This window comes from Phacochoerus africanus, chromosome 13, assembly GCF_016906955.1.
Source record: "Phacochoerus africanus isolate WHEZ1 chromosome 13, ROS_Pafr_v1, whole genome shotgun sequence".
NCBI lineage: Eukaryota > Metazoa > Chordata > Mammalia > Artiodactyla > Suidae > Phacochoerus > Phacochoerus africanus.
The window spans coordinates 9,038,068-9,052,958 of NC_062556.1; the positions used below are offsets into that span (position 1 = coordinate 9,038,068).

Genomic DNA, 14,891 nt, shown 5'->3' on the forward strand with positions numbered 1-14,891 from the left:
AATGTAGCATATGTTGCCATTGCTTGGTATCTTGGAGTTGATGCTGGCACGTAGAGAAGGGAAGAGTCAAGGAAATGGAATAGAATTAGAGCCAAGAGCAGTAATGGAATCATCCTGAAAGCCTTCTCTACTTTGGGATTACTATTTTCCCAAGATAATAAACTCTTTTTTTGTTGTTGAATACAGTTGGACTGGGGATTTTTTTTCCCTTGACATTTCATAAATCCTTGTGGGAGTTCCTCTCGTGGCTCAGTGGTTAATGAATCTGACTGGGAACCATGAGGTTGTGGGTTCGAACCCTGGCCTAGCTCAGTGGGTTAAGGATCTGGCGTTGCGGTGAGCTGTGGTGTAGGTTGCAGAGATGGCTTTGATCCTCCGTGGTTGTGGCTGTGGCATAGGCCAGTGTCTACAGCTCTGATTAGACCCTTAGCCTGGGAATCTCCCTATGCTGCAGGTGCAGCCCTAGAAAAGACAAAAAGACGAAAAAAAACAAATCTATGTGGATATTAATACATCCTTATCTTGCACTTCTCTAAGTGGAAATGCTCTAGTGTTTTATAATGAAGTTTATTTGCTCTTTAATTCTGAAAAGTACTGTTTATCATTAAAGAATTTCCCTTCTTGATTTGCTCTAAGAGATTTATGTAAACCAGGAATAGTGAGCCGTTTAATTAAGATGATCTTCTGGGTTTTTTTTTCCCCTGCCTATCAATAAAATTAATTGATAGAGTCTCTGATATTGACAGTCTTTGCAGAGAAGTTTTTTGCAAGAGAGAAATTGTGCATTAGTGAGAAGTGAAATCATGTGCATATTTATTTGTCTCATATAAAACAAATTCCTAAGCTGTGGTCTAACCACCTGTGAATCAATACCTCTGGCTAGGAGAATTGCTATATCCCCATCAGCTTAAATCTGTTTTACCCGAAACTATTTACTTGCCAAGAAGATGGAATTATCCTGATTATCATGGCCAGTTAGGACCTATCTAATGGAGTTAGATGTTACAACTAACCCAAAGTTCATTGCAGCTACATTATCAAAAAGGGTTGTGATGGTCGTAGAGGAGGTAGGCACATATCCACATTGTTTTGGGTATCTTGGCAATGGAAAAATATGAGATAGATAAGAGATAAATATTGGAGAGGAAGAGACCAATGTTGCAAAACAGTATTGTAGGCTTCTTTCTTGCAAATGGAGTCAGGTTTGTTCCCTACTGAACCCCAAGGTTTAAATAAGAGTAATTTAAACCAACTGTGGCGATTTCATTTCCCTTACTAGCATCTGGTTTAGTAATGATATGATTACTTATTTCCATTTCTGCTAGTTCAGTGTGTGTAGTATTCTTCCTTATTGTGGTCTTAATTTTTATTTTTATTCCAAAGGTGAGAGGGGACACCTTGTTTATTGGATATTTTCCCCTCATCTGTGATGTACCTCATGACATTTTTTTCTGTTGGGTTGTGTTTTTCTTCATTTTTTATAGGTGTTCTTTGTATATTCTGGTTACCAGCTTTAAAAAAAAGCTGCGAATACCTTCTCCCATATTGAGGTGTTAGTTTTAATATAGTAAAGCTTATCTTTTATTTCATCATTTATATATTTACTTATATTTAGTTTGGTTTAAGAAATCTTTCCAGACTTGGGTAATAAAAAAAGTTTCTTGTTTTAAACCTTTGTCTTTCATTTCAGTTCACTGGAGATGCTTTTTAATTTTTTCCCCCCATCAACAACAGGATAGAGGGAGTTGTGTTCATGGCTCAGCGGTTTTTGAACATGACTAGTATTCATGAGGATGCGGGTTTGATCTCTGGCCTCGCTCAGTGGGTTAAGGATCCAGTGTTGCCATGAGCTGTGGTGTAGGTTGCAGATGTGGCTTGGCTCCATGTTGTTACGGCTGTGGCGTAGGCTGGCAGCTGTAGCACCAATTTAACTCCTGCCTGGGAACTTCTATATGCTGTGAGGACAGCCCTAGAAAGCAAACACACAGACACACACACAACAGGATAGAGATTGAAACTCATTTTTTCCTTTATGAATATTTGGATTCATTTATTAAAGAGTCTGTCTTTTCTGCATTGATCTGCAAAACTATCATACTTCAGTTTCTGTTTGTGTGTGTCCGTATTTGGACTCAGTTCTGTTCTATGATCTATTTGTCTGGATTCATTTATTAAAGAGTCTGTCTTTTCTGCATTGATCTGCAAAACTATCATAATTCAATTTCTGTTTGTGTGTGTCCATATTTGGACTCAGTTCTGTTCTATGATCTATTTGTCTGTCATCACTGTGGTAAATTTTGCTATCTGTTAGGACAAATTCCACCCCTCACTTTTTCGTGGGTGTTTTGGTTTTTTTGCACATCCAGATAAATTTATTTTATTTATTTTATTTTATTTTTTTTGTCTTTTCAGGGCCATACTCGCAGGATATGGAAGTTCCCAGGCTAAGGGTCTAATCGGAGCTGTAGCTGCCAGCTTACACCACAGCCACAGCAACGCCAGATAAAGCCGTGTCTGCCACCTATACCACAGTTCACAGCAATGCCAGATCCTTAACCCACTGAGCGAGGCCAGGGACTGAGCCCGCAACCTCATGGTTCCTAGTTGGATTCGTTTCCTCTGCTCCACGACGGGAACTCCGAGGCAATTTTAAAATCTAGTGCTGGAGTTCCCGTGGTGGCGCAGTGGTTAACGAATCCGAATAGGAACCATGAGGTTGCGGGTTCGGTCCCTGCCCTTGCTCAGTGGGTTAACGATCCGGCGTTGCCATGAGCTGTGGTGTAGGTTGCAGATGCGGCTCGGATCCCGCGTTGCTGTGGCTCTGGTGTAGGCCGGCAGCTACAGCTCCGATTCGACCCCTAGCCTGGGAACCTCTGTATGCTGTGGGAGTGGCCCAAGAAATAGCAAAAACACAAAACAAACAAAAAAACAAACAAAAAAAATTTAAAAAAAAATTAAAATCTAGTGCTTAAAGTCTTTCAGGTGCTCTGTATCTATAGAATACTTTGGGGGAGAATTGACATCTTCATGATATTGAACATCTTTATGACATGAACATAGTATATCATTGTAAGCATTTAGGTTTTATATAATTATTTTTAGTAAGTTATTATAATGTTCATCATATGGGTCTGAAACATGTTTGGTTAGATTCTAAAAATGTACTTAAAATATGCTTTTTGATTTTTTTAGTTTTAAATTGTTTTTTCAGTTGCTTTGGCTAATATATGGAACTGCTGTAGATTTTGGTATACCACATTTGTCCACCTTGCCAAGCTTTTAGTTTTCCAATATTTCACTATTTATGGGTTTCTTTTCTTTCTTTCTTTCTTTTCCCTTTTTTTTTTTTTAAATGCTTTTTAGGGCTGCACCCGAGGCACATAGAGGTTCCCAGGCTAGGGGTCAACTTGGAGCTCTAGTTGCGGTGTATGTACAGTGTGTTACTTTGATACATTTATATATTGTAATATGATTGCCAACATGGCAATCTTAATTATGTTGCATAATTCTAGTACACTCCTGTTGTCTATATTTATTATTCTGTGCATTAGGGCTGTATGACTTATCTACTACTCACTACAAGTTTATGCCCCTAAATACCGTCAGTCTTATCCACCATTCTCCCTACCCCATGCATCCTCAGGTAACCACTGTTGTACTCTTTTTTTATAAATTTAACCTTTTGGATTCCACTTTATTATAAATGATGACATACAGTACTTGTCTTTCTGTGATTTATCTCACTTTGTATAATGTGCTTAAGTTCCATCCATGTCGTTTCTAAGGCAGGATATACTCCTTTCTCATGGTTTGATTCCTTTGTGTACCTATACCTTTTGTATTTTATCCATTTATCCTTTGATGGGCATGTGGGGTTTTTTTCCCTGTATCTTGACTATTGTGAATAATGCTCTGATAAACGTGGAAGGGCATGAATCTTGTCAAAATCCTCCTTTTATTTCCTTTGAGTATATATCCAGAAGTGTAACTGCTGGAGTGTAAGGTAGATCTGTTTTTATTTTTTTGAAGAAAAACCATATTGTTTTTATTGAGCAGCAATGCTGTCTTCCATAGTTAACACAGTGGTTGAATCAGTTTACATTTCCAGCAATGATGTATAAAGGTTCCCTTTAAACCACATCTTTGCCAGCACCTGTTGTCTCTAGTCTTTTTCTTTTTTTTGCTGTACCCAGGGCATGTGGAAGTTCCTAGGCCAGGGACCGAACCAGTGCTGCAGTTGTGACCTGCCCCATAGCTGCTGCAGTGCCGAATCCTTAACCCACTGCACACAGGGGAATTTCCATGTTGTCTCTTTTCTTGATGATGGGCATTCTAACAAGTGTGAGGCAGTATCTTATTTCTTTTTTTTTTGGTCTTTTTTTTGCTATTTCTTGGGCCGCTCCCGCGACATGTGGAGATTCCCAGGCTAGGGGTCCAATCGGAGCTGTAGACACCGGCCTACGCCAGAGCCACAGCAACGTGGGATCCGAGCCGCGTCTGCAACCTACACCACAGCTCATGGCAACGCCGGATCGTTAACCCACTGAGCAAGGGCAGGGACCGAACCCGCAACCTCATGGTTCCTATTCGGATTCGTTAACCACTGCGCCACGACGGGAACTCCCTTATTTCTTGATGATTGTTGATGTTGAGCATCTTTTCATATGCCTGTTGGCCATTTTGATTTTCTTTTTTGGTGGGGGGTTGTCTCTTTAGTTCTTCTGCCCATTTTCTTTTTCTTTTTTTTTTGTCTTTTCTAAGGTCACACCTACAGCATATGGAGGTTCCCAGGCTAGGGGTCCAGTCAGAGCTGTAGCAGCTGGCCTATGCCAGAGCCCCAGCAACATGGGATCTGAGCTGCGTCTGCATTCTATACCACAGCTCACGGCAATGCCAGGGTTAACCCACTGAGCAAGGCCAGGGATCGAACCTGGAACCTCATGGTTTCTAGTCGGATTTGTTAACCACTGAGCCAGGACAGGAACTCCTGCACATTTTCTAATTGAGTTGTTTGTTTTGTTTGTTTGTTTGCCATTAAGTTGATTAATTTCTTTAGGTATTTTGTATATTAATCCCTTATCCCTGCATATGATTTGAGAACATTTTCTCTTCATATGTTTTTGCATTTTGTTGTTTCTTTTGCTAGGCAAAAGCTTTTGCATTTCATGTAGTCCCATTTGTTGCTTTTTACTTTTGTTGTTTATGGTTTTGTTGTCATGTCCAAAAAATCATTACCAAAACCAATTTTGATGAGCGTCTTCCCTACGTTTTCTTATAGGAAAAGAAAATGGTATCAGGACTTGTGTTTATCTTTGATCCATTTTGAGTTAATTTTTGTGAGTGGTGTTAGATTAGGGTCCAGTTTCTTTGTTCTGTCTGTATTTCTCTGGTTTTCTCAGTATTGTTCATTGAAGAGACTGCCCTTTTCCCATTGGGTACTTTTGGATTCCTTGTTTGGGTATCAGTTGCTGGGATTTAATTGTGGGCTCTCTACTCTCGATTCTATTCTGTTGGCTGATGTATCTGTTTTTGTGCTAGTACCAGTCTGTGTTTTATTACGTGGCTTTAGGGCATAGTTTGAAATCTTGGAATTGCTTTGGCTGTTTGGGGTCTTTTGGGGGTCCACACAAGTTTTAGGATGATTTCTTTTATTTCTATGAATAATAATGCCTTTTTATTTGACTGTAATTGGGTTGAATCTGTAGACAGCTTTGGGTTGAATTGCCATTTTAGCAATATTCTTTTGATCCATGAACATGAGATATCTTTCCATTTGTTTGCTTTGTTTTCTCTCAGTGTAGTCTTGCAGTTTTAATTATACAAATCTTTCATTTCCTTGGTTAAATTTATTTGATGCTTTTGTAACTTAGTTTTCTTTGTTTTTCAGATGCTTTATCTTTAGTATGTTGATTTTATATCCTACCGTCTTGCCAAAATCATTAATTAATTCCAGCAGTTTTTTGATGTATATTTGGGGATTCTGTACAAGATCATATCATCAGCAAATAGCAAGTTTTACTTTGTTTCTAATTTGGATGGCCTTTTTTTGTCTTGCAGAAATGTTTTAGCTAGGACTTCCAGTAATACATTGAATAGGAGTAGTGAGAGTGGGCATCCTTATCTTATTCCAGATCTTAGAGAAAACACTTTCAATTTCTTTCCAATGAATATAGTGTTATCTATGGGTTTGTTTTATATGGCCTTTGTTATGTTGAGGTATGTTCTTTCCATACTCAGTATGTTAGGGGTTTTTCATCATGAAAGGATTTTATATTTTTCAGTATTTTTTCTGCATCTGTTGAGATGAGCATTTGATTTTTTTGTCATTTATTTTATTTATACCTGTTTCATTTCATTTCATTTTATGTTTTTGGTCTTTTAGGGCCACATCAGTGGTATAAGGAGATTCCCAGGCTAGGGATCTAATCGGAGCTGTAGCTACTGCCCTACACCACAGCTCACAGCAACTCGGTATCTGAGTCATGTCTGCAGCCTACACCACAGCTCACAGCAATGCTGGATTCTTAACCCATTGATCAAGGCCAGGGATCAGACCACGTCCTCATGGATACTAGTTGGGTTGGTTAACTGCTGAGCCACGACAGGAACTCCTCTTTACACCTGTGGATGTGCATAAATTGAACCTTCCTTTGCATCCCATGGATAAATCTCATTTGGTCATGGTTTGCTGGTACATTGTTTGCATCCATATTCTTGAATTTAGTTTGCTAATAATATTGTTTGTGTCTATATTCATCAGGATTACTGGTCTATATGTTGTTTTCTGGTGGTGTCCTTACCTGGTTTTGCTATCAAGGAAATGCTAGTTTTGTAGAATGAGTTAGGACATGTTTTCTCGTCCTCGATATTTTGGAAGAGTTTGAGGAGGATTGGGGTTAGTTCTTGGTAAAATGGGGGTTAATGTTTGGTAGAATTCTCCGGTGAAGCTGTTTGGTCCTGGAGTTTTCTGTGTTGGCAGATTTTTAAATACTGATTTAATCTCTTTAATCGTTATTGGTCTGTTCAGATTTTATGTTTCTTCTTGATTCTTGGTGGGTTCTATGTTTTTAAAAATGTATCCATTTCTTCTGAATTATGTGATTTGTTGGCATAAAACCGTTCATGGTAGTCACTTGTGATTCTGTGAATTTCTGTACTGTCAATTGTAGTATCTCCTTTTTTGTTTAAGTTTTTACTTTTATTTATTTATTTTTTATGGCTACACCTGCAGCATGTGAAAGTTCCCAGACTAAGGGTCAGATTGGAGTTGCAGCTTCAGCCTATGCCACAGGCGTGGCAACACTGGATCCATGCTGCATCTGTGACCTAAACCACATCTTACGTCAATGCCAGATCCTTAACCCATTGAGCCAGGCCAAGGATCAAATAGACATTCTCACAGAGACAAGACCGAGTCCTTAACCTGATGAGCCACAACAGGAATTCCTTGTTTATAATTTTGAGTCTCTCTTTTTTTTTTTTCTCTAAGTATAGCTAAAGGTTTGTTAATTGTGTTTACCATTTTTAAGAACCAGCTCTTGGTTTCATTGATTCTTTCTGCTGTTTTTTTTTTCCAGTTTCCATTTTATTTCTGTTCTGATCTGTATTATGTCCTTCTTTTTGCTAATTTTGGACTTTGTTCTTCTTTTCCTAGTTCTCAAGTGCACTTGAGAAGAATGTGCATTCTGCTGCTTTTGAATGGATTGTTTTGTACATGTCCAGTCCATTTGTTCTAAAGTACAGTTTAATTGCAGTGTTCCCTTGGTCATTTTCTGTCTGGACTCTCTGATCTATCCATTGCTCATAGAGGGTTGTTGAAGTCCACTATTGTTACTTTTGTTGTCTCCTTCCCCCTTAAGATTTGTTAATATTTGCTTAATATCTTCAGTGCTTGAATGTTGGGGGACATCTATATTTAGTTTTGTTATATATTCTTTTTTTTTTTCGGTCTTTTTATGGCTCACCTGTGGTATGTGGAGGTTCCCAGGCTAGGGGTCTAATTGGAGCTGTAGCTGCCGGCCTCCACCACAGCTCATGGCAATGCCAGATCCTTAACCCACTGAGTGAGGCCAGGGTTCAAACCCACAACCTCATGGTTCCTAGTTGGATTTGTTTCTGCTACGCCATGACGGGAACTCCTGTTATACCTTCTTGATGTACTTACCGCCTTATCATTATATGATGACCTTCTTTGTTGTACTTTTTAGGCTTGAAGTCTATTTTTTCTGATAAAAGTATAGCTATGCTTGCCTTCTTTAGTTTTCAGTTGGCTTGGAATATCCTTTGACTTTGAGTCTATGTGCGTATTTAAAGTTGAAATGAGTCCCTCATAGGCAGCGTATATTGAGTCTTGTTTTTTTAAATCCATCTAGCTGCTCTAAGCCTTTTGGTTGATGAGGTCAGCCTGTATACATTTAGAGTGATTATTGATATGTAGGTATTTACTACCTTTTGTCTTTTGCCTTCTGGTTATTTGGTCTTTCCATTTTTTCCTTTTCCTTTTATTTTTGTCTACCTTTGTATGTGATGGCTTTTCGTGGTGATTTGCTCAGTCTCCCCTTTTTTATGTTTTGTGCCTCTGTTCTCAGTTTATGCTTGACAGTTACCATGAGCTTTGTATAAAACATACGTAAATAGTTCTTTTTCTGCTGACAGCAATTTTCACTCATCTTTAATAAAGGCTTCAGCCTTTTTTACTCTTCCTCCTTGATATTTTTGATGTCACAGATTATCTTTTTATGCTGTGATTTCATTACCAAGTTGTGATAGCTATACTTATTTTTAATGCTCTTTTCCTTTCAATTTTATACTATAATCAAGAGTTTAATTTACAATTCTAAAAAAGAAAAACAGTTTTCTAATTCTGTTTATCACTTTAATCAGAATTTTGAGTACTTTTATCTTTTTGTTTCAGCTTAAATTGCTCATCCCAACATTTCGTGTAAGGCAGTCTAGTGGTAGTGAACTCAGTTTTTGTCTGGGAAAGCTTTTATGTCATCTTTATATCTGAAGGATATCTTTAGCTGTTTTGAATTTGTCATTCCATTCTTTCCTGGCCTGTCGAGTTTCTGTTTAGAAATCTGCTGATACTCTAATTTGGGGATCAGGGGGATCCTGTCTGTTTCTTTGGCTGCCCTTAAAATTCCTTATTATTGACTGTACAATTTTAACATAATACTGGAGAAGGTCTATTTGCATTGAGTTAATAAAGTGTTCTGTTAGCTTCATGGACTTGTATATCAGTTCTTTCCAGGTTAGGGAAGTTCTCAGCTATTATTTCTTCAAATACAATGTCAGTTACCTTCTTCTCCTTCTGGTATGCCCATTAATCTTGTGTTAGCTCCCCCAGTGGAGTCTGATAGTTCTCTTAGGATTTCTTCAGTTTTTAAAAGTCTCAGTTCTCTCTCTTCTTCACCTAAATTATATTTCTGTTCCTATCTTCAACATCGCTTATTCTGTCTTCCATCTCATCTGCCTAATTTCCATTGCTTTCTAATATATTCATCTAGTTTATTGAGCGCTTCAGCCCCAGAATTTCTGTTTGGTTCTTTTTTACAATTCCAGTCTTTTTGGTGAAGGACTCCCATTTGTTAATTTTACTCCTAAGATTGTTATATCACCTTTCTGAGTTTTCTTACAGCTTGTTGAATTTCTTAACAACAGCTATTTTGAATTCTTCATCAATTAGGTCACACTATTCCATGTATTTGTGTTTTGGTTGCTGGAAAATTGTCATTTTCTTTTTGTGATACCATATTACTGTGATTTTTTTCACAGTATTTGATGAAAAGTGCTTCTGTCGTTGCATTTGAAGTGGAGAACCTTTCTTATTTAGGTGAGGCTTTGTTTTACTTTGATTCTAATAGTTCAGTAGGTTGGTAATTAGGACTTGTTTTCCAGGTGGTGCTATGTAGCACAAGTTTTTGGTTGCTAGTACTGACTCTTGGCTAAGGTTGGGAGCCATAAAAAATGCTGGCAGAGAAAAAGTGGTGGCAGCATAGTGGGAAGAGGTGTGTGCTTAGCAGTTTGGGCTTTGAGTGTGCCCTCAGGCTGATAGGATGATCCTTGAGTTGGGGTAGGTAGGGTAGGTGGGCTAAGAGGTCCATGGTGGCCCTCTTTCCAGAATGTCAGGGCAGATAGGATAGTTTTTAGTTCTCTTTTCCACCTTCCCTTTTGTTTCCCTCCATTTCATCTACCAGAAAGGGCTTGTTGACCTCCTGCTGGACCTCATGCCACTTGCCTTGCTTCCCAGCCTCTTTCAAGGTCCTGTCCACCCACTCTTGGGTGCACAGATCGTCGGATCTCTTGGGTGTCATGCTGTTCTGAGCAGAGGTGCTTTTTTGGTTGAGGATGTTCTGATTAGTTGTAAATTGAAGGGGAGAGATAAACTACTTAATGCCATCATGATGTATCACCATCATTTTTTTTTTCTTTTTGAGATAGAAGTTATAGTCTCTTCCTTTTAAGAAAAAAATGGTTTTCTTGGAGTTCCTGTTGTGGTGCAGAGGAACTGAATCTGACTAGGAACCATGAAGTTGTGGGTTCGATCCTTTGCCTCGCTCAGTGGGTTGAGTATCCGGTGTTGCTGTGAGCTGTGGTGAAGGTCATAGACACAGCTCAGACCTGGCATTGCTGTGGCTGTGGTATAGGCCAGCAAATGTAGTTTTTTTTTTTTTTTTGCTTTTTCTCTGCCATGTTTTACTATTGCTATTTTTCATACTAGCTTACTTTAGTTACTGTACATACAGATCTATCCACATTTCATTGATGTACTAATTAAAAAATTTAAAGTTTCTATTGTGTCTTTTTGTGTTTATTTTTATTTTGTGTTAACTTTATCTGATCTGTTCGCTGATTCTCATTTTGCATACCTCTTTTGGACTCTCTGAGTCTTCTGATGTACCTTTTTTTTTTTTAGGGCTGCACTCATGGCATATGGAGGTTCCAGACTAGGGGTCCAATCAGAGCTGTAGTCACCAGCCTACGCCACAGCAACACGGGATCCGAGCCGCGTCTGCGACCTACACAAAGCTCACGGCAATGCCAGATTCTTAACCCACTGAGCAAGGCCAGGAATTGAATCCGAGTCCTCATGGATGCTAGTTGGGTTCATTAACAGCTGAACTACGACAGGAACTCCCCTGATGTACTTTTTGATTTATCCTTAGGCCGTTATATTTGTAAATGAAATTCTTAATTAGTCAGTATTGGTGTGGATGTGGGCTTCTTTAGCCATTGTACCATTTGGGATTATTTTCTCTAGATGGGTCCTTAAAAGGGACTGGGTAGCTCTAGTTTCTCTGTATAGGTTATCTCTGGTATGGTAAATAAACTTAGACAAGCTTTAAGAGTAGGATTATTTTTAGAGTATGTGGGCTGGGAGCATACTGGTAGGGCTTGTGTCTCCCATGAACAAGACAGATGGCTAAGAGAGCATTTGGGTCATGAAATCCCGACTTGATTTCTCTTGCAGTCTGTGCCAAGTCAGGAATGCTCAGGTGCAAAGTCTTTATGTCCTTTACGTCTTACTTCTGCTTTGGTTTCTAGCGGACTTTCAAAATCCTGTGGTTTTTTTTTTTTTGTGTGTGTGTGTGTGTGTTTTTAGCTATTTCTTGGGCCGCTCCCACGGCATATGGAGGTTCCCAGGCTAGGGGTTGAATCGGAGCTGTAGCCACCGGCCTACGCCAGAGCCACAGCAATGCGGGATCCGAGCCGCGTTTGCGACCCACACCACAGCTCATGGCAACGCCGGATCCTCAACCCACTGAGCAAGGGCAGGGACTGAACCCGAACCCGCAACCTCATGGTTCCCAGTTGGATTCGTTAACCACCGCACCACGATGGGAACTCCATTTTTGGGTTTTTTAAAAAGCTTTTCAGCTTTTTAGGGCTGCACCCATGGTTATTGAAGTTCCCAGGCCAGGGGTTATACTAGAGCGGTAGCTTCTGGTCTATACCACACAGCAGTGCTGGATCCAAGGCCCATCTGCGGTCTACACCACAGCTCATGACAACGCGAGCCTCTTAACCCACTGAGTGAGGCCAGGGATTGAATGGGAGTCCTCATGGTTACTAGTTAGATTTGTTACCACTGGGTCATGGCAGGAACTCCCGTATTGCAACTTTAAAAGGTCATCGTTATACTCTTTGACTGTGGATTGTAACCTATGTATGCCCCGTCACAGAATCTGTTATTCAGATGTGATCTTTAAAGCAGTTGAAGGTCAGGAAAGGCCTTTCCCTCTTCCTTGCAGCAACCTAAGACTTTTTGTTTAAGCGTAGAGGTTCCAGTGACTCCTGTTAGAAGTATGAAGGAGGTAGGCCAGACTGTGGTCCTAGGCTCCTCATCAGCTACAGAGACTTCTCTTTTTTTAGATATTTTGTAACTTAGAATATGGTGAGAGATTTTGTTTGAATGTAGCACTCAGCTGCTAAGAGAGTGTTTGAAAATCATTGTTAGATGACAGAGGCTTTGAGACTGAACTGGAATTCTCTTGGTGACTGTCTGTTACCTTCTCCTTCTGGTATGCCCATTAGTCTTATATTAGCCCTCCTAATGGAGTCTGATAGTTCTCATAGGATTTCTTCAGTTTTTAAAAGTCTCAGTTCTCTCTCCGCTTAAATTCTATTTCTGTTGCCATCTTCAGCATTGCTTATTGTCTTCCATCTCATCTGCCTAATTTCCATTGCTTTCTAATACATTTAGAAATAAACCAATATAGGAGTTCCCTGTTGGCCTAGTGGTTGAGGATCCGGCATTGTCCCTACTGTGGAAGGGTTAGATCTCTGGCTAAGGAACTTCCAAATGCCATGGATGTGGTCAGAAAATAAATCAGTTAGCATAACACAGGCAACATTTGGGGTTTTTTTCCTCCTTATTTAGTTATTGTATTCAACCTGTAGTTTTGTCTTCTGCTTTTTTGTTTGTTTGTTTTTTCCTTTGAGGGCTGCACCCCAGCATATGGAGGTTCCCAGTCTAGGGAGAGAATCGGAGCAACTCCAGATCCGAGCGGTAACACTGGATCCTTAACCCACTGAGCAAGGCCAGGGATTGAACCCACAACCTCATGGTTGCTAGTTGGATTCGTTTCCACTGCTCCATGACTGGAACTCCTGTCTTCTGCTTTTCTAGAAAGAAATGTGATGGTGAGGAGCCTGTCATCAGCCTACTTATTTTTGGTATGTTTTCCCTCCCCCCCTCCTTCCCTCCCCTTTTTTTAACTGCCACACTTGCCACATACGGAAAGTTTCCAGGCTAGGAGTTGAATCAGAGCTTCAGCAGCAGGTCTGTGCCACAGCCATGGCAACACTGGATCCTTAACCCACTGAGTGAGGCCAGGGATTGAATTTGCATATTCATGGACATTGTGTTGGATTTTTAACTCGCTGAGTCACAACAGGAACTCCTCTTTTTTTTTCTTTATCTTTTTTTTTTTTTTTGGTCTTTTTGCCTTTTCTAGGACCGCTTCTCACGGCATATGGAGGTTCCCAGGCTAGGGGTCTAATCGAAGCTGTAGCCACCGGCCTACGCCAGAGCCACAGCAACATGGGATCCGAGCCGCGTCTGCAACCTACACCACAGCTCACAGCAACGCTGGATCCTTAACCCATTGATCAAGGCCAGGGATCGAACCTGCAACCTCATGGTTCCTAGTCAGATTTGTTAACCACTGCACCATGACGGGAGCTCCAAGAATTAATTATTTTTTAGTTTTTAGTTTTTGCTTTTTTTTAGGCCCACACCCTTGGCATATGGACCACAGGCTAGGGGTCAAATTGGAGCTACAGCTGCTGGCCTACACCACAGTCACAGCAACTCGGAATCTGAGTCGGGTTGGTTAACCACTGAACCACAATGGGAACTCTCTTTTTTTCTTTAAAATTTTTATTTTATACTGGAGTATAGTTGTGTTAGTCTCAGATGTACAAGCAAGTGATTCAGTTCTACACAGACATGTATCTATTCTTTTTCAGATTCTTTTCCTATGTAGGTTATGGAATATCAAGTAGAGTTCCCTCTGCTATACATAGGTCCTTTTTGAGGTATGTTTTTTATCTTTACAGTTTTTTGTTTTCCTTGTCCTGTCACCAAGGAAGATATGGTAAAGATATTGTACCATGGTGCAACTTACAAATATCTGTGAGAATCCCTTTTAAACATAGAGAGATTCCCCAAAGTTCTTGGTTCACGGTGCTCTTAGCACTTCCATCATTTTAGAGCCAAAAAATAATTCCTAACAGATCTGTTTAAGTTAGGTACAGATAGCTTAAAACGTATTTATGATCTAAGAATTACACTTCCATTGAAAGAAAAAATATTTCTAAATAATTATTAAATAACAAGTTACTTATTGATAGGATGTATGTGCCTCTTGGGCCTGTGCAAGTTCTGAAGTCTTATAATTTGGACTGGACACTGCCACCTGCATTTCCTATTTTATGTTGATTTCCATGTAGTACTTTTTATCACATCAACTGTCCCAAACCCAGTTTCTCAAAGGTATGGTAACCATCAAAAGGAATGTAGGAAGACCTCATGTTGAAATGGAACTCCCTTGAACTAGTAATTGACCTGGTGTCTTACATCTCTTGAGAACTGCTGTGTCTTCCTTGATAATTTAAAATATCCCACAATACCTGTGAGTTTGCTGTAAAGTCCAGGATGTTTGGAGATGTCTTGGTATACAATTTAGTAACTGTAGGTATAGTGCTTTACAGTTTATGCAACATTTAAGCAAATAGTTACAGTTTATATTTTGTAGAAGAGAAAATGGAGCTATCTTTGTAGGTTAAGTTATAGATATTTGTACAAAGCTAAAATACTGAGCTGTTTGTTTGCATCTCAGAAGACAGTCTATATTTTAAAGTTTATTTCTGATTGCTATTTTTGA

General features: G+C 39.6%; 1 protein-coding gene across 7 annotated transcripts in view; it reads left to right on the forward strand.

Moving 5' to 3' along the window:
- PDS5B (PDS5 cohesin associated factor B) overlaps nucleotides 1-14,891 on the forward strand; it is a 210,141-nt gene that overhangs the window by 25,805 nt on the left and 169,445 nt on the right. The gene's annotated exons all lie outside the window — the stretch shown is intronic.